At 46.5% G+C, this 23189-nt stretch overlaps 2 protein-coding genes across 2 annotated transcripts in view; one reads left to right on the top strand and one right to left on the bottom strand.

Moving 5' to 3' along the window:
• Positions 1-23189, top strand: part of TDRD9 (tudor domain containing 9) — a 2107755-nt gene that overhangs the window by 328834 nt on the left and 1755732 nt on the right. The gene's annotated exons all lie outside the window — the stretch shown is intronic.
• The window catches only part of RD3L (RD3 like), a 661792-nt gene that overhangs the window by 232568 nt on the left and 406035 nt on the right, over positions 1-23189 (bottom strand). The gene's annotated exons all lie outside the window — the stretch shown is intronic.

Raw genomic sequence — 23189 nt, 5'->3', positions numbered from 1 at the left:
ACAGGGAGAGGATACACACAAATGCCCAGTCACACTAAACCAACATAACCAAAGCAACCAGTGAAACAAACCATGAACTATGGCAGAGTCAATAAGATGTGGCCCCATTCGAAGAGGGGAGCCAACTATTTGTCGTGCCTGGACAAAGCTCCATCTTGAATACAAGGGCGATACTCACAGTCCTCCAGATGTTTACTCTCCGTCCCCACCTCTGTTTACCCTGCTCGTCTGCATACAGTCGTCAAGCGAAGAGGACCGTTCAAGGTGGAGCTTCTTACTCAGGATCGCCAGTCTGGGTGGCCAGGACAGCCTCATGTAGGCCTCAAAGTCTGTTCCCTCTCAGCTGTAGGGACTTCCCGGATGTAGATATTGTTCTGTCTGAAGCGGTTCTCCAGGTCTTCAGCATGGGACCAAAGCTCTATTTGATGTTTCTGGAGGTGGATGATTTCTTGCTACATCCGTTCTATTTCATAGCTTTGTTCATCATCCTTGTGTTCCAGTGACGCAGCTCTCTCCCCACCTCATCAGAGTGTTTGTGCACCTCCATCATGTCAGTGGAGAGATCTTAATTGATGGATTGCAACTCTTCGCACAGGCAGGTAAATAAGGCCTCCAAGAAGGAGTATGTCACCAGGTTCTCAGACTCCTCTGCGCCCAAAGAGCGGTACTCTGTCTCACCCCCAGATCTTTGGCTCCCGGTAGGCTTGGTCAGCATATCCCACAGTTAACGGTCTCTTTTGGTTTTGGTGGCCATGTTCTGCTTGCAGGCCCTCTAGCCCAAGCTCAACCCAATAAGTGGTTCTGGGTGTGTGCAAGGATGTAGGAAACTAGACCCTTGTTTGCAGTACCCCCCCACTTTTTGCCTGATATCTGATGCTAACGTGACTGAGTGTGTCCTGGGGTCCTGCTAACCAGGCCCCAGCACCTGTTCTTTCCCTAAAACTGTACCATTGTTTCCACAATTGGCGCACCTCTACCACACAGATAAGGTCCTTGTAAAAGGTACTAGTGGTACCAAGGATCCTGTGGCCAGGGAGGGTCCCTAAAGGCTGCACCATATATTGTGCCACCCTAAGGGACCCCTCATCAAACACATGCACACAGCCATTGTAGGTGGTGTGTTGGTCTGGAGAAAAAGGTAAAGTCTACATGGCATCCCTCTCTGTGTGCCATGCCTACAAACCACTGCTTGTGGCATAGGTAAGTCACCTATCTAGCAGGCCTTACAGCCCTATGGCAGGGTGCACTATCCCACAGGTGAGGGCATAGCTGCATGAGCAATATGCCACTACAGTGTCTAAGTCCATTCTTTGACATTGTAAGTGCGGTGTGGCCATATTAAGTACATGGGCTAGGAGTTTGTCATTACAAAGCCCACAGCTCCATGATGGCTTCACTGAAGACTGGGAAGTTTGGTTTCAAACTTCTCAGCACCATAGACCCACATTGATGCCAGTGTTGGATGTATTGTAATAATAATAGACTTTATTCAGTATGAAATAATTCAACCCTTAGATCACATAGACAACAATAAATAAGCCAAAATAGCAATAAAACAATAATATACAAATAATCATAACATTAAAAACAAATAAAGCCTCATTACCAAGAATAACAATATAAAAGATTCTTAAAAAAACTCTAAATTACTGCGCCAAGTAATGGCTCCTCTCAAGAACAAACCCAACCCCCTCCACATCAATGCATCTGAAGCCATTTGCAACCACATAAAAGCAGGACGATATTGCACAAAACCCTTTGGTCTCAGTAGGGGTAATAAAAAACGACTTCTAAAAGGTGCATAAAAAACACAGAATAATGTAAGGTCTGCAGGGACACCCCGTCACAAGGACAAGGTCTGATAGACTTTTCACCATACTGGCCTAACGGGAAACAAAGATTACTTCTAATAATCCCTAAGCGAAATCAAGTGATGAGTCCTTTTCCCTCAAATCATTTATTGCTAAGAGATAGGGCTCAGGACCGCACCCATCTTTAACATAACAAAATCCCTGACAGATTCTTTCTCTACTTCCTTCCCCTCTCTTTTAGCCCCCAGGATTCTCAAAAAATTCTCCTTTACCCAATTTTTATCACGGCTAGTCAAACCCTCAGGAGTGTCAAACAAGTCAGGCCGCCCCAAATCATGTGCTGCCTTTCTTATATACGTCAGCCAGGGAATATATCTTATATTATCACAGGCCAAACAGTCCCTTAAGATCTCTCTATTAAAAGTGGCATATTCATTACTCCAAATCGAGATCCATAGCAAGCCAACTGAATAGTGTTTTGCACATACTCAAGATCTAGTTCTAGATGCAGGCAAAAACCAGAGGTATTTTGACCAACACCCAATAACCTACAAAAAATGGTTTTCCTTAACAATGGGGGCTCGGGCATCCATATACCCCCAGAGTGCTGCACCATACAACAGGACAGGGAGACATTTTTGCCCGTAGATTTCAAGCAGAGGCTTAATAGGTTTACTCCCTACTCTTACTAGCATAATCAAAAGTGGCACCAACTGAGGCATGGAAGAGCATACTCCTTCTGGCAATACAGGGTTTCCATTAACCTTTATCATCAAACTCTGTGTTTGCACCCGGCCGCCCCTGTGCCGCTGAGGGTGTGTGTTTGGTGGTGTCCTGTGGCGCACCACCCCCTCAGGTGACTTGAACAGCCCAGGCCTGTGTCCTGAAACAGTGTGTATATAACTGCAATCTGTTTTCTATCCAGTCCCCCCCAGTCCTCATGGGATGCCATTGAAAACCTGATGCTACTTTGACCTCTGCACCCAGCTGGCCCGTGTTGCTGGTGGTGCCTTTTTGGAACCAACATGAACTTTGACCTGTTGACATCCTAACCCCTGAAAACAGGGATCGTAAGTAGAGTACGTACCTGTTAACTGTGCTAACACTTTTCTTCCCCTAGGAGTTTTGGTTCCTATGAGAAATTTCACTACGTGTCATCTTTTAAAATTGAAAGATGTTACTTACTTGTAAACTACTTTATTTGTAAAACCTAAATAAAGTACATTTGATACTATGCTTGATAAATAGTTACAGCTGTACTTACCTGCAACAGAGATCTTTTGGTTCAAGTAATAAAGTAACAAACTATATTTTTGCAATAACAACATTGGCCTGGAGTTAGTCATTGATTGTGTGCCTCATTTCTTGACTCTGTGTGTACAACAAATGCTTTGCACTACACTCTGATAAGCCTAACTGCTCCACCACACTACTACAAAAGAGAGCATTAGTATTATCTACTTTAGCCTCTGGTAGGCTTCTGGGGAATCCCTGGACTCTGTGCACACTATACCTCATTTTGGTATAGTATATACAGTGCCAGTTTCCTACAAAGGAGAGTTCTGATATACAATGGAGCCCACTCCCACGTAGCCGGGGCAGGCAAATTCTCCAGCTAGTTTTCAGGTTCTGTGCTGTAGGGGCTGGAAACCACCAGTCTGGAACGTCTCCATAATATAACTAGCCAACTCGACCAGGCCACGTAAATGCACCCAGTCAGTTTCCAACGCAGTAAGGCAGCATTCCAAGAAGTTTACAGGCCCCAGAGGTTCGTTCAGGGCCTTAAGGCTGTGCTGCCACCCTCCAGGGGCCACCAAGTCTTCAGAGGGGGTGGGGTCCTGGGTGTGTAGTCTCGGACCCATAGGGCTTAAGTGTCGTAGTTCTCAGTTTGGCATGTAGGAGCCTCGCAGCCCATTGCAGCCTGGTCTGAACTGCAGGCTCGCTGCCGTTGATAGGGGCTACGCACCTTCGGGTGTGCGCAGGAAGCGTGATGGTATGTGTAGTAGTCGCTGATGGCCCCTATCACCTGCTAGTCTCGTCTTGTAGCTGCACGAGAAATCGAGGAAGGGCTACTGCCCGAGGCTTGAGTTTTCAGCGGGGGATGGGTTTGGGGGGGGGGGGGGTCTAAGTATGTAGGTGGGCCCCGACCCATGAGGCTTTGGTGGCCTAGCTTTCAGACTGGCACATAGGGGGCACTTCGTCTGTGAGGCTAGACAACCGCCCCTGTCCTGGTAATGGTGTGAGACCCCACCTGGGGCTCGCCACAGTCAGTAGGTGGTACACAGCCTTGGGCGTGTGGCAGGTACGATGAGGTGTGCACTTGTTTCTGATGGCCTCTCACACCCGTTTATCCCTTTTTAGTAGCTGCGTGGGGAATCCAGGGATGGCCACTGCCAGGGGCCTCCTCAGTCTGCCCTCTGCTCTGGCAGGCCACTCGGTCGCGCCGTCCCCTCCCTGGAGGTCGCTCGGGCCACCACCTTTTCCCTGTGCCCTGCGGCTGACACGATCGGCAGGGTCGGTGTAAGCCGTCCTCTGGGATAGCTTTAGGGGACAGTGCTCCTCCAGTCCCCTGGGCGCTCGTATACCAAAGCTCCGCCTGCATGGACCCAGCCCAGCTGCACCTGTCCAGAGTCGGGTGCAATCGCAGCGTTCTCCAGGCTCTACTGTATCCTCGTCGTTCGCTGGATGATACTGTCTTCGGGGTAGATTCAGGCAGCAGGCAGGGTGCCATTGGTAGCTATGAGGTGGCGGGACGGAGAGACTGCAATCCACGTCTCACCTGTCTGCCATTTTGGCCACGCCCCCTGTTGTCTTTTTCAAAGGCAGCCCTGCCATGCAAACTGTCTTTAAAAGTATAATGTGTGCAAATTCAACTTTGGAATTAAAGGTGCTTCCAAAGTAATAATCTAAATTATTTTTACATACAAATCACCCCTAATGTCTCTCCTAGATGCCCAAGGGGGGTGCCGTGTAACTATAAGCAGGGTTATTATAAAAGATGTTTTATATGCCTAGGTGAGAGGAAAACTGCACTTTTCACTTTTCCTTATTGTAAATAATTAGTGCCATAGGCTAACATGGGAATATTTTCCATAAGCATAGTTATTGTTAGGAAGGAGCTAAATGTGTCATGAAATTACTCAAGAGTGTAAATGGTAAATCCAACAGCTTGCCACTGTTCAATTCTTGATAACTAATACAGACATTTTTTTTTTTTATAAGACTTTCTTTTTTGTAAGCCGAATTCCAGCCTGCTAGTGGCCTCTCCTGATTGGTCAGCCTTAAAAGGATAAGCCAGACTGCCTTGTTAAGGTGATAAACGGCCTGCACTAAGCAGAGGTTATCTGACAGATGGAAGCCTGCAGATGCAGCGGCCAGGCCAGGAAGGGGGCTGTGTAAATCAAACTTGGTTTTAATGGAAGCAGCACAGAAAGGGATGCCTGCCCTCTCTCTCTGTACCCCAGAGATAGATAGCAGGCCCAGGAAAGGAATTTGCAGATGTCCGGAGGGGTGTTAATGGAAATGAGTTATACCAGGAGGGTGTTTAGCCACATCTTGCTCCTCTGGAGGAAAATCGTCCATCTTGGAATTTTAAAGTGCAGTGCTTTATGGGACAAGAGAATGCCACACTGTGGAGGAAGCTATCAAGGTTTTGGGTGGCACCCTACAGCTCATTGGACAAGGGTGCTTCCTTGCTTTTCCCCAAGATGATTGAATAAAAAGAGGCTGAGCTGCATTGCACCTCAGTTGTGCTGCCTGCAACCAAAAAAGCCGCCTGCCCTGCTGAAACCCTGGTGTGCAACCCCAAGGACTGTGCACTGAAGAACTGCTTGTGTTGCACATTGGAACAACAGCAAGGACTTTGCCTCATCAGAGTGCGTCCGGTGAGCTTTTAAGATTTTAGGAACTGTAGTCATAACTTACTTCCAAGGACCATCTCAGATCTTCTAGATCATTGGATTTGTACTTTGTACACCTTGAATCCTCAGAGGTTTGGAGCAACTTTTGGAAAAAGCTCCATAAGTGGACTGACCCAACGTCCTGAGTCAAGCCGACTACCTTAAACAGCGACCTGGCCAAGATTTCAGTTTCGCCACACTGAAATCTCTGGTGCTTCAGACTTCCAGGATTTGACTCGGGCCCCATGGAAAAGCAGTCTGATGATGTTGAATCAAAATCAGCTTGCAGAGGAGGAGCGCACGATGTTGAGAGGGAAAAGCTCCAGAAAAGGTTCTAAGTGCAAAGGTAACATTGTGACCAAGACCTCCTGCTTAGTGTGTATCTGAGCAGGGCTCCATTGTGGTCGGCCTCAAATTTGACTTGTCCCAGTCAAGCGTGACCGGATGTTCCTGGTTGGTGCTATTGATTTAATCTTTTGTATTTGGAAGAAAGTGTGAGATCCATCATTTTGTTCCTGATTGTCTTAGGTCTGTTAAGATGACAGATGAGATTCCAATTGGCTTACGTACCTTTGGGGTAGCAGTTGTGCAACATTTTCTTTTAGAAATTGAAACCCCCATGATCTCGTACTCTATAGAAAGAGTACGATATTCTCTTATTAATGTCTAATCCTACTAAAAGTGCTCAGTCTTTTTACTCCTCACTTTGGTAGTGGACTAGCTGTGGAGCCCCATCCCACTATATCTCTCTCCCTTGCTCTTTTTCTCTTCTTACTTTCTTCAATTTGTGTTTGTTTGTAATTGGCTGATTCCTAATGTAAAAGTACCTCTAGCATGATGACGTAACAAACGTTTTCAAAATGTATTTTGCAGTGACTGTTATATGGTTTTCTATAGTAGACCACACATACTGTTACAAGCTTATTGTAAGTTATGCAAAATCAAATTGTGTATTTAACCAAAGCCAGTAAATAACATTACCCAGATGTGAGGTGGTTACCAGGCGTGGTTTTATGCATCAAACACATGTAGAGGTCAGTTTAATTCTGCACTCATCCGTCCATTCACACAGATTAAACACAGACACTCAACACCATGCAGGTGAAGTTCACACCTGTTCCAGGAATGATGGAGTCATAGGAGCCAAGATATGGGAGCCCAAACAGACTTTAAATGAGAGGCAGCTCCCCCACAGTGGTTAGAGGTAAATAGATTTGTGTCCCTGACCTGCTATTAAGCTCCCACTTTTGTAAATGTGGCAAATGAGCACAGTAGCCATTCACACATTCAGGGGTGCACATTAAGTGTTCTTTCAGCATCATAGTCCATCTCTGCTGTCTTAGGCCATTTGAACATTCGTTCCTCCTGTGAGCTTGCCTGATTTTTGAATTCACTGATGGGGGCTCCAGTGTAGGAAAAAGCTGAAGACAAATTTCTTCAAAGAACCCTACTTCATAGTGCAGTAACAGTACACTTCTGCTGCCAGGACCCAGCTACTTCTGCTGTCACTTTTTAACAATATATGCTTGCATATGGCCTAGTACAGTGCTTTTCTGCCTTTTGGCTAGACTGTATTCACTTAAAACACTGGTTAGAGGGATGTTATAGTTAGGCTCTGAATTTACTCGCACAAAACCATAGAAATTCAGCGGTGACTGTTTTTTCTTTGGGGGTGGGGGGGAATGTTTCATTTCCTGAATCTAGCCCGGGGAGGCGCTACGTAATTTTGTGTTTGTTGCCCAGGAGAGGTTGTGGTCTTCTGGGCCCAGTGGGTGGGGGGAGGGTTTGTGTGCCCCTATGTAATTTTCTATTTGTAGCTTTAGTTATGACCGTCTGTGGGGGTTGGTTGCAAGGCTTTTCCGCAGACCGGGCCCTGTGGCCAACCCCATACTGTGCACAGCCAAAGGCCTGCTTTGCAGGGAGGTGGCCCCCGCTAGGAGTTGGGCTAAGGGCTCTTGCCGCAAATATAGTAATAACTAAAGTGAAAGTGACTTTCTAATTAAGTGAAATTATCATCTCAAAGGTAACATTTTAAATTAACAAAAAAAAACTGACATTCACTATTTATAGCCCTCTCCCTCTTAATGCACTCACTGCTTGTGGCCTCACGCTAAACCATGCATGACATGTTCTATGACATCATTGATAACATCTGAAATGACAATGATAAAAACGTAGTGCATGGCAAGGAAACAAGTTATACTTAGTGCAGAAAATATAATTGGGCAACTTCAGTGTTTTTTTATTTTTTTATTAAAATGCTGCATTTAAACTGCAATTTCCTCCTCACTTATAAGATCACTTTAACCTTTGGATTTGTTGAGTGAATATACGTAGTGCTGTAGTGCATGGTCTTTAGCATATTTATCCAGTGATCAAGGAGCCTTTGTCTTGTATATGAGGATTTAAATCCCCTAGAGTGTATGTCAATCTTGCTTCATGGACATCTTTATCCATTATAAATAAAGGCCCTTAGAAGTATTGTGGGTATTACCATGAATAGAAACTTATGTAGAAATAAAAAACATGGCCAAGTTGCCACTATGTGTTTCAGAGCTAGGAGTAAAAGGATGTAGATCCATTTATCAACTCTTTCCTCAAAATCTGCTTGGGGGGAAAACAGAAGTTAAGGCACCGAAATTCCTATTTGTGGTGAGCCCGTAATATAGTACTCCTTTGGGATGCCAATTAAATGGAATTGCGCATTGATATATAGATACGACCAGACTTGATCAACAGGGATTCCTTTGAAATCCCATAAATTTCCTAAGTCCAGTGATATTTGAGACAGTTTGGTTTAGGCTAGCCAGCACCTAACCAAAGAATGTACCCTTTAGCAAGTGAAGTCGAAGACCTCAGCTAGTATGTTGATCTGGAGAGCAAGCATCACAACAGCCAGTATGAAGAAAGCAGTTAAAAACTAGGATGTGGCAATCTGGACTCATGCACACCTTGGAGGTCTCCTGGCAAATTGATCCCTGTTATACGGGCATCCTTGTGTTGATGAACGTCACTGACTATCTATTGCTGATGGAGTCCACAGAAGAGCTCATGAACCATAAAGAATCTCAGATGGGCTAACGTTTCCCATTGTATGCCGCACAAAAAATGTCACCTTCGCTGTTAGAAGCTCTCCTGATTGTTGGCAGCAGAGCAAAGAAAAATGTCTTTTGCACATGGACACTTGTTGAAATCCTGATCTGCCTCACTGAAGACCTGACAGCATTGGCCACAGAGGACTGCCTGCCAAATGATTGCCTGTTCTGCATCATTATCTTCCTTCTTGTGGGCTGGTGTTGCGGCGTACAGGCATAGCTGTGTAGTTTAGTTGTGCAGTTCAGTAGGTCTGATTGAGACCTTGGAGAGTTTTGAGTACAGTGGGCCATACCTACTCCCACTCTCCCATTGTAAGAAGTTCCTTGGGGACTGACTGGCTCGTGTGCCCTGTGCCATCAAGTACCTAACCATAGGGCTCAACACAGTACTGAATGACCTTCTAGAGTGCATCTTGCCTTCAGGCTCCCCTGCCCTCTTTGGCGTCTCATAGACCTGTTATTAAACCTTAAAGGGCAGCACATCTACATCCTGCTACAGGCCCACCAGACTCTTCCCCCCCGCCCCCCCTTTTGAAAAAAAAAAGCCACAGGAACACAAGACAACTAGTAGCCTATTTTTCGGAATTCAAGAAGTAATTCTCTGGGATAAAGTGAGATATTTTCATATCAGTAGTGGAGGTCAGATAAACCTTCATTAAGTCACATGTTAAGAATCTTAATGATGGCTCCATAGAGGCTTCTGCCCCTGACAAAATGGAGTCTGAACTGAAGGCAATTAAATTGCAGCAAGAAGACATTTTTAGTTGCACTTAAACAGTCTGTGTGTACTTCTATCATTACCTACACCAAAATTGTGCAGCAGTCTAAGCCATTGCTGTTATTTACTAAGGCTTTGGATTTCTGATAGCTCACATTTAGAAAATTCACAGGAGAAGACTATATGCTGAGAATTCAGCCAGCAGTGCTCCTCTTCTCCGGTAGTTGACACTATGTGACTTATACCACAATGGACGTAATGTAGCAGAGCCACACTTATGCACCCGTAGTGCACTAATGAGTTTTTCTTTCCACCCTCTTCAGCACAGATCCAGGACTCTGCTCCGACATCATTTTTCCAACTGCTTCAGAAACCTTTCACAGTATGCTAGGGAACTGTTACACACTTAAAACAGTAGGATTCAAGCCGTACGAAGACTACAGGAAGTTTTATCGGTCATGGACCTGCAAATGTTAACCCTGTGGTGGATGGCTCAGGCCACGACAAGTATGCCATTGTGCTGTAAGGCGATTAATGACTGTGAGGCTAAAATCTGCATTTATGAACTTCAAAGGACACAGGATTGCCCCTCTATAATCTCCTAGTTGATTTTTGGCAGTGGGCGCCTTGAATGATCAAATTTTATTGTGCGAAAAAGTTGGGTATGGTTGTTAATCAGTCAACATTATTGGTCCCCTGCCCAACTAAAGTTATCCATTCTGTCACAGCGAGAGAAATTGGGCATGATAGCTGGTTTCCCCCCTCTAGTTCCTCAGATCATAAGAGGGTTATTGTAGAGAATATTCATCACAACCCCCGTTTGTCACCTCCCGATCTCGTACAGCCACTGGGGGAAAAAAAGAGGGGGGGGGGAAGGGGTCTGGCTTGAGGAAAGACCTACGTGAGGGTGGGGAGTTAAATACATTGGAAGAGGTTTCAGTTCCCAGTGGTATTTTACCCCAGTTAAGTAAAGATGATGTAAGTATTTTGTCAGCTAGTTTATTATCTAGACTGGAACCCCATGAAACATTTCTGAAATACTGTGTATTGTCCCTAACTGAGAAAATGTCTGAGTCAAGATTGGCTAAGATTAACTCTGAGAGTCCCACTGATTCAGCCCATAATGGCTCCTCCCATACTCTCCTGTAGGAGTAGTCAAACTCCCCTGTACTTCACCTAACGAGGGCGACAGGGAAACACTTTTCTTCTTATTCTGGTGCTGCCTGCCATCCCTTCCAGGTTCGATAGCCTTCATGAAGTTGGGGCAGTCAGTCACTAATATTTATCTTTTCCAATAGGTATTAACCCCAGTTGTTCCAGTCATGAGAATACCACAGTCACAATTATAGCTGAGTCATAATGTAAAGGGTTCTATGCCCCAAGTGACAGTGCTGCTTTTCCTTCACAACCTTTAGCCCCGTCCAATAGGTCACTGACCTCAAGATTTGTATCCACTTAACACCTAAATCTGCAAAGTTGGTGGCAGCTCTGATAGGGGTGTCCCCGTAGGAGAGGCTGTGAGTGAGTTGGTTTTTTAAATAAAGAATAAAGTTTCACACTGGTGTAACACCCAGCAGAGGATCCGGGCTCGTTTAGTCAAACACAGTATTATGGTCAGAAGAGCAGAGTGGGTTGGGCCTAGGGAAAAAACACAGAAGGGGGACTGCTGTTTGGTTATCTTTGATAAGCAGTTCTGGCCTGGGCAGTTTATTTTTCCTTAGGCCTCACATAATTTTTTATTAAAGTCCAGTAGTTAAGTTTTACCTCTAAGCTGCATCTGCCCCCCTAAAGTCCCAGAGCGGGTCTTTGTGGATCATTAGAGATGCCATGTGGGATATAGAGATGGTGCGGACCCCTATACAGCTGAAGAACAGATTCAGCCCACTTAGCCCTCTATAATGTACTGATTGACTATTCAACTCTACTGACACTGAATCTCTGTTGCAGAGTTGAGTGCACAGCACCTACTTCGACCCACAAAATTCTGTGTTAGAGACCACTTCAATATTTTGAGCTGGAATGCGGCAGGTCTAGCCAGCAAGCAAGTGAATGATAAGTGGCTGGGTCTCGTGGAGACTTGGGACATGGGCTCAATTTTTTATTTAGATGGCGTCTGTTCCTTTTTCTTGCCAGCGATTCCGTTGCCCAGAGGTAGAGCCAAGAGTGGTTTATTCATTCTGATTTCCTTGGACAGCCCCTGTCAGTTGGCCCACTCACCTTGACAATTAGATCACCCAGTCTTTTAGTATTACATTTGTATGACTCCTATTCGTAGGATTCACAGAATGAGCGCTTGAGGGTGTTAAATTTGTTTTTGGATGGGTTTATGGATAAACAACATGTTGCTCCTGGGGTGATTTTGCCAGGCCATTTTAATATCCACCTGTACTTCCACCCCTGTATGAAGGGGTGAGGTACTATTTCCAAACGGTAAACCCCTGATTTTGAACCCAGAGGTCAAGGTGAATTTTTAGGTAAGATTATGGCTTACAATAACTTGTTGCACCCAGTATTCCTACATTTGTTGGGCGTGATTGTCACTCCATAACTGACCATATTTTGCTTTCATCAAATATTTTTTTTTGTCAAACAGTATGGTGCAGCGTGGAGTCACTTCAGCAACCATAAACCTCTGTGTCTGGCCCTTGATCAGTCAGTGAATGGATCAAAATCTCAAAAAGGGTTTTGATGATCAGGACTTCAAGTCAGTAGATCAAGGGTGGAGATTAAAGTGGTCCCGGCAAACCTCTTGGACAGTTTATATTCATTTTGTGGCCACGACTTATATACCTGTCTAGAGGCTACCTCTACATCCAGTGGTATTCTGATTACCTTCCGTAGGATATGTAATTTTATCCAGGATACCCTTAATCTAGTGAAGCGCATATTAGTGGACCTTGTAAATAGATGGTTTTACCCTTCCTGCTCAAAATCCCACGCAGTAGGAAGGAGTTGGCAGCTTGCAGAAAAACTTATGAGACTGTAGTAGCCACATGGAAAAAGCCTGTCTGTGAAGAGGCGTGGGATCCACTTTTTCAAGTTAAAATCTTGCTGAACAGTGCCCAATTTTGGTAGATGGTAAATTATCCTTATTTTACAGAAGACACAAACATCAAGATAGAATGCTGTATTTCTCCTGATGCCTGTGTAGAGAAGTTGTAATTTTTTCCCTGCACACCAGCTCGCGACACTGGTACGTGATGACTCTATCAGCTCATGTGGCCGTCTTGTGATGCAGGATGTCAGGAGGTGTCCAATTTAGAATGTGTACGCTCAATGATTTTGTGATGGGAAAACGTCTGTTGTGACGAAAGCCTTTAGGCAGCACTGTTTTGTAAGGGTGGTTTCTACTTTCAGTAAACCTCAAGTCTGACCATCTTCATCCCCACAAAGTAGCTCGATTTCTACATAATTTTGGCGACAAGCGAGAAACCATCCAGTTACAGAAACCACGCGTAGCTGGTTGAAACAGCAAAATTGACATGTAGCGTCATGCAACAAGCTTTACGAGACGATCTGCACGAAGTGCCACAACACGTCTTCTACTCGACGTAAGGCGATTGTCAGAAGTGAGAGCACTGCACATGCTGTGTTTCTGACATAGAAGTCAGCCTTCAGGTCACATTTCAGAGTGGGGCGGAGTTTCACAGCAGCCCTCAAACTTAGGAAGAACTAGTAAGCGACAGGACCTATATGTTAAGCCCGATTTCCCATTGTACCTCAAACGCCATTAAAACGGTTGTGCGAACGCATTCATAAGCGCTTAACGATATTGTTTCAGCAACAACTTTAAGCATGAGGGCAATACTTATAAATGTAAATTAATACTTATCTGGTTTGAAGCACTTAACCCGAGTTTCCTTAGTAAAAATTGGTGATACGCACGCCTCTTCAAGCAAATTCTCTGACATTGTGCTCTGTATTCATATGCTCCACGTCCAAAAAGGTTGTGCAACCAGTTTGTGAAACATTGTACTAGACAAAAAGAAATCAGAGTTTTTTTTCCATCTTTGCAACGCGTCTGTGCCACATTTGTTTTACCAAATAAATAATTGTGGCGTTTTTCTAAACTGGTTCATTGTTAAGGTTTCTAGAGCATTTCAAATACCATTTATTGTTCTCGGGTCTGTCCACTGTTGTGGAGAGACACTGTGTGTTTGTTCTTTTATCGACAGTGATGTGCACTCTTTTCACAGAGAGTTACATGATGAATGCATGACGTTTTCACTGGTTTTTAGACCTGTGAAAAAAATATGACACTTTACCCCTTCCATGTCCCTGCCAACCCTGTTTCTGGACACTCCAGGTGACCCACCAATCCAGTGGAAGCATTGTTTGACGCTTTTGAAACTTATTTAGGTGCATTAGGCGCCACAAGGTTCTGACTTGAAAGGAGAAAATGCTTGTTACACTCATTCGGTTTTGAAGGCAGAGCTACATTTAAACCCTTACCTGATCTGCAAATACAACAAGACGAAAAACTAGATGAATTTCAAGAAGCAGTTAAAAAACTAACTTGAAGCAAGGTTCGATGTACCTCCTAGTCTAGTTGTTTCCAGACATACATTCTTCAAGCCTACACAGAAGACAAATGAAGATATAGATGTGTACATTGCTGCTTTTGAGGAAATTGTGAATTCAAGAATTTTACTTATCAGCTAATAAGAGACCAATTAATTTGCACTGCAGTGACAAAAGTATGCGTCAAAAACCGTTATCGTTGGGCAACCTGACACTGCATGAATGCATTAGAATAGCCAAGAGCATTGAAACCTCAATACAGTCTGTAAAGGAACTTAAACACAGCATGAACATATCTGGTCTATGATATTGAAGAAATGTTATACAAAAAAAGGAGCAGCAGTCTCAAGAAACAGTAACTCCAAGTCATTTTTCTCACAACCCAATACATGTTTAAGATGTGGTAACATCATTCACAAAAAAAGGGGGCAAACTATGTCCATCCAGATGTTTCATGTAGATTGTGCAACAGAGTTTGACACTTTGCTATGTGGTTACAGATGAGACACTTGACTCACGAGAAAGGGACTTCATCGCAGAAATGTACACATGGTACTATCAGTTAACGACAATGTTGTTAAGTGGCGGGACCTCTCTGATTGCATTGATCCTTATGAAGACATCAGTGTTGGAGATAAGGAGCTTCATCTGTTGGTTGATTCAGGTTCACATATCACTATGATCCACCAAAGAGTTGTTCCAAGATACATGGGACAAAAGAAAACTTTTACCTCCTGACCGATCTCCGGTGCCCTATGAAGGACGGAAGATTGAATTAGTTGGTTATTTTAAAGACATTTTAAAGATCGAAGGGAGAGCTCTAAATTGGTTGGTTTCATCAAGGCTCGTTGGGCATGGTATTGAGAAATGGTACCCAAGAACAAGTTCCTGCTATAAGAGATTCAGATCTAGTAGAAAACCTGTTAAACGCTTATCCCAAAGTCTTTTCAGGTAAGCTTAGTAAAATCAGGGGCTTCAAACATAGCATTAAAGTTAAGGATGGGGCTTTACCTATTAAACACAAGATGAAAGGGGTACCATTTAGTCTCTGTCACAATCTAGAATAATAACTAGATACATTTACTAAGATGGATATCATTGAACAAATTGAATCCTCCCTTTGGCTATCTCTAATAGTGGTTGCGAAGAAAAAAAAAATGAGGAACTTAGGGTATGCATAGATTTCTGAGCATTAAACAATGAGATTTGGATTGATTCTCACTCTTTGCCAAAGATCAGTGATCTGCTAGCTCAAGTTGCAGGGCCTGAGTACTTTACTAAATGAGATCTAGCCTCAGCATACCACCAGATAGAACTAGAACCTGAGTCTTAACATTTTACAGCATTTCTCACCGTGAGGCACCTATCAAGATGGTCAGTTGCCATTTGGCTTAGCGTCTCCTGGGTCAGTGTTCCAAAGAGTCATGGAAAATCTCTTAAGACATCAAAAGTGTAGCCTTATTTGAGGATGATGTCTTGATATTTGGTCCTGATCACCAGTCGCATGATGACACACTCACACAGGTCCTGTCCATTTTTCAAGGACATGGTATAGCGTTAAAAAGAGATGTGTGAATTTGTGTAAGAAAAAGTTGAATTCCTTGATCATGGGATTTCTATTTCAGGTGTGAGTCCCAAACCTGGGTTAGTCCATGCTATACACCAAGCCCCTCCACCAACTGACAAAAGTGGAGTGAAACGTTTCCTGGGGCTGAGTGACTTTTATTCACGGTTCATTAAGTACTTTGGCCCTCATTATGAACTCAGCGGTAATCACTGCCGACCACCGTGGTGAAGGTGAACAGAAGACTGCCAGTGACGTTAGACTGCACACTGCCGAATAATGATGCCAAAAAGTTAAACCTACAAAAATCCTGAAACCTCCACCCACCGCCAGGGTCTACGAAGGTGGAAAGACAGTTCACCCCACCCCGCCACTGCCATGCAGACAAATTCTCCGCCCACCAAATAATGCTACACAAATCAGCGGGGCGGATAGTGAATGCCGATCGACGATTGGCGGTGTGCACCGCCACGACCAGCAATGGGACCCACCAACAACAAATGCACACATTGGTAACTTTGAAACCCACACACCTGACACACATCCACAACACTATAAAACACTCGCATACATGGCCCACAATCCTTTGCATTGCCAATAGCACAACGGATATTGACAACATAACATGCGTACACTGAACCCAAAATCACACAAGTCACACACACAGACACCACCAAAACACATACATACCCCAAACACCATCACAAGCTCCACACACAACCACACAACAGCACCCTCACCAATACACCCACACCACCCACAACACACACCATGGCACCCCCTAAGCACCCCCCACTTCAAAGACAGGGAGCTAAGGACCACGGTGGACAAAATACTCAGGGTCAAGCCACAACTATTCGGGGCACAGGTGCAGCAGACACCCATGGTCAGGAAGATGGAGCTAAGGCAGCGGATAGTCAACAAGGTCAACGCACTGGGAAACCGTTCACACACAAGGAACGACATTCGCAAGAGATGAAACAACCTGCAAGGGAAGGTCCGGTCAATGGCATCCAAGCACATCGTGGTACAGAAGACACCCATCCCCCCCTCCCCCCCCCCCCCCCCCTCAATACACCGACTGGGAGGAGAAGGTCCTTGCTATCTTGCATCCAGAGGGCCTCACCGGACTCACTGGAGAACTGGACTCTGGTAAGTCAACTACAATACCTTAACAGTCACCACACCTATAATGCATGTATCACCCCACCCCTCTCACTACCACCAGGACCCCATCCCCTACCCAGTCCACAACACCCACATCCAACTTCCCTGCATGCCCACAATCCCACAAACGGACCACCATCCAGCCCCCTGGGCACAGTCACCTACCCCTGCATAGATTCCCAGTGGCACTACAGCACGCACAATGCACCTCCACCCCCCCACATATAATGCAACTAAATGTACACGAAGGGACCTTGCATGCCACGACAGGGGAATATAACTATCAAATAGTGCAGAGCAGTGCTGCAATTGCCGATAAAGTACCTGACACCTACCTGTCTATTCCCCCGCACACAGGCACCACCACCCATGCCACCTGGACAGAGACATCAAGGAGTGCCAGTGCCCCACCTGAAGACAGAGGCCCCACTCAGGAGAGTGCAGAGGGATGTCTTGAAATAGAGGAACTCCCTGGCTCATCACACAGTCCTGGACTGTCACCCTCCTGCAGCCCCACCCACTATACTACTGACACCCCCTACCACCCAGCCACCATCGTCCGCTCAGGCCAAACAACCCCAAACCAGTGTGTCCCGACCACGGTCTTGCAGCCCACATGTACAGAGGCCAGAGTCTCCACCCACCAACAGGCAGGATGACGAAGGGCCCAGTGCAAGTGGGACTGCCAGACCTGTGTAGGGCACACAGGCGCAGGGGACTAAGATCAGTGGGAGGGCATCAGTGGCCAGGGGGTGGCCAAAGGATGGATGCAGCAGCCCAGGAGGTGATCTGAGGTCCTGGGAGCATACCGCCATACCCAGGACAGGATGGGCCAGATCCAGGCCACCTTGGAGCAGAATCAGAGGCTGCAGATAGCACACCACCAGGAGGCCATGGAGCAATGGCAACAGCTCAGTGCCACCATGGCCTCCATAGCAGGGGTGTTGCAGCATCAGTACCTCAGCCAGTCTGAGATCTCCACCCACCTGCAAGCCCCAACCACTAGCCAAGACACTGCTCTGCCTATTACATCTGCAGCAGCTACTGGACTGGTGGCATTGCCAGAGGACACACAGGAAACCAGCACCCCAGCTCTGCAGCCCAGCGGCACCTTCGCAAACGTGCCCTCAGACCCAGATATGCCAGTGAAACACCAGCCAAAACCAAGCCCAGCGCCAGAAAGTGACTGCCCTGAACTGTCTCCCTTGTGTGCCACTGAACTATCTTTTTGACATGCCTCTGCCATCGCACCATCTACAGTAGCCACATGGACCAAAACCCAGTGCTACCAACAGCTGAGCATATGTACCCGAGTATTGCTTTGCACCATGTGCCCCTCACCCTTTCACTGTCCCAACACTAATGTATATTTTGCCATTCAATAAATACATCTATACACTCAAATCTAAGGTCCCTCGTCAATTTGAGACATGAATTGTGAGTGTGTGTGTGCATTAAGCAGTTAATATCATAATCATACCTGTATTGCAGGGGGGGATCCAACGGACTGTAGCGTCAGAAGTATGTCACACTGTATACAATATTGGGTTTCCTGGCACATGCCAGTTCAGTCATGAGTTAGCATTGTCACGGACAATAGACACCACATTACTTATCACAAGTCAGACAAACTATGCAGTGGTTACATCAGCATCACTGAACAGTACCTTAGAGTCATTGGAAGTATAGGCGGATTAGCTGGGTCCTGGAGTTGAGCTCTTTCCCCTTTTCTCCCTCACCATCACTCTCATCCTCTCTCTGAGATTGCGGGACTTGTTGTACAGCACCCTCCTCTTCCAGAAGGGGGATAGCTTTCCTTACAGCCAAGTTGTGTAGCATGCAGCAGGTCACCACTTTCTTACACACCTTGTCAGAGACATAGCACAGGGATCCACCAGAGAGATGGACGCAACAAAATCGAGCCTTCAGGAGACCTATAGCGCTCTCAATCATCCCCCAATACGTCCATGGGCTTCATTATAATTCCTCACTGCATCTGTCCTGGGATTCCTCACAGGTGTCAGGAGCCATTGCAAGTTGGGTAGCCAGAATCACCTGCAAAAGAGGACTTTAAGAAACTGACTTTACTTGCATATAGCCTGCCTGTCAGCTAAGTATTGATCCAGTGTCATACACACTCACCTATGAGCCATCCTTTGTCCCCTTGTTGTTGTTCCATCATGTGTGGCACACTGTTGTTTCTAAGGACAAATAAATCATGGACTGATCCTGGGAACCTGGCATTGACATGTGATCCGTACTGATCAGCAGTACCACACCAATTGTATATTCATGGAGTGATAGTTCCTACGATTACTATACACCTGTTCATTCACCCTTGCACAGAGGTCATGGATTGTAGCTCTATTGAGTCTGTAGGTAAATAATGATGTGACCTTCCTCCATAGTTTCCAGATGTACCAGGGGTCTGTATACAGATGGGGCCCTCCCTTGCCACATAGGTCTGTACCTATGGGGGAGGAAAAAAACACATTGAGTGTCATCTTACTCTTGCATCCTGTATTTTCAAAAGTGCAACATGTAGGTAACACACACAAACTGAAAGTATGAGGTACACGGTCAGGCAAATGTGTGCTGAGTTACCTGTCATAATGGCATCACAGTGTGGACACACTTCCAAAGATGGGTATCCAAAGGTGGGTACATGTGAGGATTATAGAATCATGTCTGCAAGCAACGAAGGGGAGAGAGATTGGGGCCCTTTATGAGGGCCCTGGCCAAGCTATGGTGACTTGGTGTTAGCAAAATGGCAGCCTCCTGCCATCCAGGTATGATAGAGTGGAAGTGACTTCATTCCGCTGACGTTAGTCGTCATGGCGGAAGGCGGTGTTCACCTGATCATTGGATTACATGGTTGTCAATGGGGAACCTGGGCCAGTCCTGATCGGCAGTGATGGAGTACCTACTACATTTGGTCAGACACTTGACTATTGATTCCCGTGAAGGGTAGTACTCCACTGGGTGTGCTGCTGTGTCCTGACTTTGGCCCCTGAGATGGCGCAGGTTACAGGGGAACGGGCCCCGGCCTTCACTGCAGAGGAGCTGGAGAAGCTGGTGGATGGGGTCCTACCTCTGTATGCGAAGTTATATGGGTGACCAGAGGAGCAGGTGAGTTGGCATCTGTCATGCTTAGATGTGTGTGATTGTGGTGGATGCCTGTATGCATGTGTGTCCGATGTGTGACTGCCCAGCCGTAGATTGTCTGGCACGTTCTACCTGTGAGTTGAAAACATGCCTGCCGTCAATGACCGTTCCATATAGAACGACATGGCATTTTTATTCTGTGCACACATACTGATGTATGTTTATGTGCTCTGTGTGTCCAGTGCAGGTCAGCACCCATCAAAAGAAAGGCCTGGGCAAGCCATTGCCAAGGAGGTGCGGACCCTGGGGGTCTACAACTGGCGGAGCATCTACTGCAGGAAGCGGTGGGAGGAACTGAGGTCCTGTGCCAGGAAGACCGGAGAGGCCCAGCTGGGAAAGGCCTCCCAACGAGGAAGGGGTGCCCGTCGGACCCTGTCCCCCCTAATGACCTGCATTCTGGCGGTGGACTATCTGGATTTGGATGGGCGCTTAAAGGCAGCACAGCAGCCTCAAGGGGGTGAGTACCAACACTGTTGTGATACCGCTTTGATGGATGTATGTTGGGTCTGTAGTATGTATGCATTGTAGTGCCAGGCACTTGGACAGGTGTCTTCCTGCAGTCCTGCCCCCTCAAAGTCGTTGGGATGGTGTAAGGGATAGTTTGGCCAGTCTATAGGCTTATGAGGGGTCCCCTCTCTGTCATCTTGTAGTTATTGTGGCCTTATAAACTTGTAAGTGCATTGGCTGGGCATGTTCTCTCCTGGGTGTACTCCACACTGTGTATCAGGTTCGTGTTTCATGAGGGTTATGTGGTGTATTCTGGGGTCATGACCACTACTCATGGGCACAGTCATTACGTATGTTGTCTGTGCTGCATGTATGTGCGTGACCTGGATGGGAGTGTGTGTGAGCGACAATTGACATATATTCAAGATTTGACAAAGTTCTCCCTTGTTTTGTTTCCCCACCCCTGTGCTGTTGTGTCCTTTGTGTACATTAGCATCATCTGGCGAGGGAGCTGGGGCACCAGCGAGTGGGGATGCAGCAGCCCACGGTTCCAAGGAGGCAGTCGAGCGGCGCAAAGGGGACCAGTGGGTTAGAGGGTGAGGTGAGTTCTACGGCGAGGCAACTACCACTGGAGGTAGTGACTCTGATATCTCCTCTGATAGGAGCTCCCTGGTGGTGGTGGACCCTACTGGGCCCACCCATTCTTTGCCATCTTCTGCCACCCCCCCCCATACCTTCACCGCCCTCCCAGTTGCTCCCCACCAAGTTACCCGTGCCCGCTCACCCAGGAGGGTGGGCGTCTCCTTCACCCCGGGCACCTCATCCCCTGCCCCAGTCAACCCTGCTGCCCTCACGAAGGAGGCTATTGACCTCCTGAGAACCATCTTTGTAGGGCAGACAACCATTGTGGATGTCATCCAAGGGCTAGCATCCCAGATGTAGCAATGCAGTGTATACCTTGAGGGCATTCACGGTGCCATGTCTGGCCTACAGAGATCTTTTTCATGCTCTGGCCTCCTCTCAGACGGCAGCAAGTGACCCTGGTCTTTCCGTCCCCCCTCCCACCACCTCTACCCCTTCCAGCACCCCACTCCCTTCACCCATCCCAAGCACACATACAGACAGCCATGCACACAAATCAACATAGGAAGCACACTGAAAAACACAACCACCACACTTCCCACCAGAGACTTGGACACACCCAACATACCAATACACACACAACATCATCCACTTCCCCAAGTGTGTCGATCTCCCCTGCCACCCTGTCTGTCACCTCAGCATGCACACCCACACGCACTGCACCCTCAGTCACTGATGCTGCCCCCATTCATGCAGTCACCACAACATCAGACATCTAGTCATGTACCCCAGACACCACACCTACACTCACCATGACTACATTGACAGACACTTGCAGCACACTCACCAGACAGGCAGACACCCAGACAACATCCATGTACACTGGCAGCCTGTCTTCTCCCACTATGTCCACTCCCCTCCTCCTAAAACACTCAGACGTTCGCAGACATCCACACCACACACATCCACCACAAAAGCATGCTTTACAGGCACCTGCATCCACGTCCGGCACACCTACACCTGATAAGAGCACTCCCTCAACCTCCACTCCCAGACCTGCCTCCAAATCTCCGACTGCACCTACGAAGCGTTTCCTCTCCCATTTTGACCTGTTTGAACCCACTGGCCCACCCCGTCTTGTCCCTAAACATGTCCATGTCCTTGCCAAGTCCACTCATTCCTCGTCCAAGCTCGCCCCAGTCCAACCTTTCAATTCCTGAGCCCCTTCCCGAGGGAGGAAGAGGCCCCGTGCTGCCCCAGGTTCCTCTGCCATCCCACCATTCCAAGGACAAGCCTAAGCCCCCCCTTCCAGGCGTAAGTCCCCGCCTCCCCCTTCCCCTGTTCCCTGAGGTGCCTGGCTGCCCCATTGATTGCCCTTTCGAGTGGAGTTAAGTTTGGGCCTATATTCGCCCTTCTGTGATTTGAGACTGTACTGGCCAATGGCCTTAATTGGACATTAAGGATCTTCCTTTGCGATAAATTTGAGTACCCAGCAGTGCTGTTGGCACTGCCAGCCTGTTGGCGGTAGTTACCGACGGCAGTGCGGTGTTTACCGCCATGTTCATAATGACCACCTTTGTTTCCAAAGTAAGACGGATCTCCAATCTGCTTAAACTAAGCACATAGATTTGTTGGGCTAATGAATGTGCTTTTGAGTGAATTAAGTGTCAGTTATGTAAGGTTGAGATACTTAAACCATATGATCTAGAACTGAAGTGCATACTCTCTGTTGATGCCAGCAATGTTGGTTTAGGGGCAGTTCTTAATCAGGAGTCTATTTTTGGAGAAAACACAATAGGTTTTGCTTCAAGGGTATTAAGAGAACCAGAATGCCTATACTGTGTAATAGAAAAGGAACTTTTAGCTTGCTGGTGGGCAATAGAAAAGTTTCTCAGGTACCTCTGGGGAATATGATTTGTACTCCAAATGGACCACAAACCCCTGGTATTCATACTAAGTTGGAAAAATGTTAAGAATAGTACTCCGAGGATTGCAAGATTCTCAGCTCGCTTACTTCAGTTCCAGTTCGAAATAGAACACATTCCCTGTGGTAAGAATGGGCAAGCTGATTATTTGTCTAGGTTTCCCATGGTTGGTATACCGCATGCTGTGAAAGAAGAGCTTGAAGATGAAAGTTGCTTAGTTGCACCATTTGAATTAGATGATACAGGACCTTTTTCTGAGGCAGAATGGAAATCCTGTATTGAAGACTGTTTCCAA

This window comes from Pleurodeles waltl, chromosome 9, assembly GCF_031143425.1.
Source record: "Pleurodeles waltl isolate 20211129_DDA chromosome 9, aPleWal1.hap1.20221129, whole genome shotgun sequence".
In the NCBI taxonomy this organism is placed as follows: Eukaryota; Metazoa; Chordata; class Amphibia; order Caudata; family Salamandridae; genus Pleurodeles; species Pleurodeles waltl.
Note: the sequence above shows the minus strand (reverse complement) of the source record. Positions and strands in the feature narration are given on the sequence as shown.